The sequence below is a fragment of the Dasypus novemcinctus genome, chromosome 8 (assembly GCF_030445035.2).
Source record: "Dasypus novemcinctus isolate mDasNov1 chromosome 8, mDasNov1.1.hap2, whole genome shotgun sequence".
In the NCBI taxonomy this organism is placed as follows: Eukaryota; Metazoa; Chordata; class Mammalia; order Cingulata; family Dasypodidae; genus Dasypus; species Dasypus novemcinctus.
The window spans coordinates 91,369,930-91,372,029 of record NC_080680.1 but is presented as its reverse complement, the minus strand read 5'-3'; the positions used below and the strand labels follow the sequence as shown (position 1 = coordinate 91,372,029).

At 50.9% G+C, this 2,100-nt stretch overlaps 1 pseudogene; it reads right to left on the bottom strand.

The window, feature by feature from the left end:
- Positions 1 to 420: 420 nt before the first annotated feature.
- LOC101431988 (ras-related protein Rab-5C pseudogene) lies at positions 421 to 1,083 on the bottom strand (annotated as a pseudogene).
- Between the last annotated feature and the right edge of the window lie 1,017 nt (positions 1,084 to 2,100).

The following is a 2,100-nucleotide window of genomic DNA, read 5'->3' as shown; positions in this document are numbered from 1 at the left end:
AAGGAGTGTGCCCCATAAGGAGAGCCACCCAGCATGAAAAAAGTGCAGCCTGCCCAGGAATGGCGCCGCACACACGGAGAGCTGATGCAGCAAGATGACGCAACAAAAAGAGAGACAGATTTCCGGTGCTGCTGACAAGAATATAAGTGGACACAGAAGAACACAGAGTGAATGGACACAGAGAACAGACAACTGGGGGGTGGGTGGTGGAAGGGGAGAGAAATAAATAAATCTTAAAAAAAAAGTCACTCAAGACTTAAAATTGAATTAGCATTTGTATAGAAAGGTGGAGGTAGAATAACCCACTCTGGCCTATGATCACAATTATATGGAGAAATCATGGTGGAGCCCTCCACCTGCCCCCCACCCCAGCTGTGCCCGAGTTGTTAAATGTGGGTGGTTAGAGTCCAGCTGGGTCTTTCAGGCGGAGGAGGTGGGGACCATGGGCATTGGGCCACTGGCTCCGGCCGCTGGGCCGTTCTCCTGGAGATGTGCACCTCGGTTCCAGTCTGGGGCACCAGCTGTATCCTGGGGTTTGTTCTTGGGGAGCTTTGTAGCTATTGCCATGAAAATTTCACCCACGTTCATCGCGGTCGTTGTGGATGTCTCCATGAACAGGAAACGCTTGTGGTCTGTGTAGCCTGTGCTTCCTGGAAGTCCATGGCTCTCTTGCTGGCCAGGCCCAACTTGTTATCTGCGGGTGTGATGATGATGTTGGAGCTGGCCTGACTCCGTACCTCCTTCACCCACTTCTTCACCCAAGCCAACATAGCTGTGCTGGTGATGTCTTAGACTATGATGGCAGCCTGGGCCCCCCAATAACGCATGGACACCCGGCTGTGATGCCGCCCCTGCCCAGCTATGGCCCAGGTCTCAAACTTGCCTGTTGTGTCATCCAAGCAGTCTGTGAGGAAGGCTGCTCCAATTGTGCTCCCCTGGTACTCATGGAATTGTTCCTTGACAAAGCAAAGGACAAGGCTGGATGTGTCCACAGTGACTGACCAGCAGGACCAGCTGAAAATGGCAGCTCTTGTTCCCAGCGGCTGGTCCATTGGGAAGTGCTGCACCTTCCCAGAGCGCCATGGCCAGTCCTGCTGTAGTGGTCCCAGGGAGCATGGGGGCGGGGGCCAGTGCTATGCAAAGAGGCACTTAGTGGGCTCAGGGTCTCCAAGGTGGTTCAAGGCAGCTGCATGACTCGGGGCCAGGGCTTGAACAGGTCCCACTCCTCGTCCCCTGGCAGTGTGGGGCCAGGTCTTCTCAACCCCCATGTCAGTCAGTCACTCCCTGGAGTGAGGGAGTATAAGCTTCTAGAGGAGGACTACTTGGCTGAGGGCAAGTCTACAGAGGAGAGGACAGCTGTGAGCTCTCAGGGGCCAATGTTGCCTGCAGCTGGAGAAGAGGTTGTTCAGCCAGTAAAGGGGAACCCCCAGGGTTCCAACAGCTCCACAACATGCGCCTACTTCTCTCTAGAACCCCAGGGCAAGAATTGTCCTCTCCTTCTTCTTTTCCTTTGTTTCCCCCTCACCTGAAAAAGAGTGGTCTGGACCTTGAAAACCTCTGTGTGTGAACATGGCTCATGATGTTGAGTGTGGACAGCTGAGGTGTAGCAGGGTTTCCTGTTAAGAACAATCAACCAAGGGCTTCCTGAAGAAGCTACTCAAAAATAATGGCTCCCCTTCCTGGTCTAGGGATGGAAATTCCAGCCACCCTGAAGTGGAACTACCTACTTTGCCTTCAGGGAAAAGGCCTGAGAGTGATTCCTTTTGGTTATGTAGACCCAGTTGGGGAAGAGGGTACACGTGAGCTTCTGGAGGCACCATAAAACAGTGGTCGAGAGCTAGACTCCAGGACTGCCCAAGTTCAACTGCAGACTTACTTAAGGTATATTACCCTGGTTAAGTCACTTCACCTTTAAGGTTTTTCTCATTGTAAAATAGGAGATGAAGATAATAATACCTGCCACATAAAGTTATGAGGAGGGTGAAACATTTTTTTTTTATAGAATAATTGAAATATTTATTAAAATATTCTAATACACCAGAGCACTGATATAACTCTGAAATTTACATTGCAACAAACTAGCCACACAATCTTGGTTAA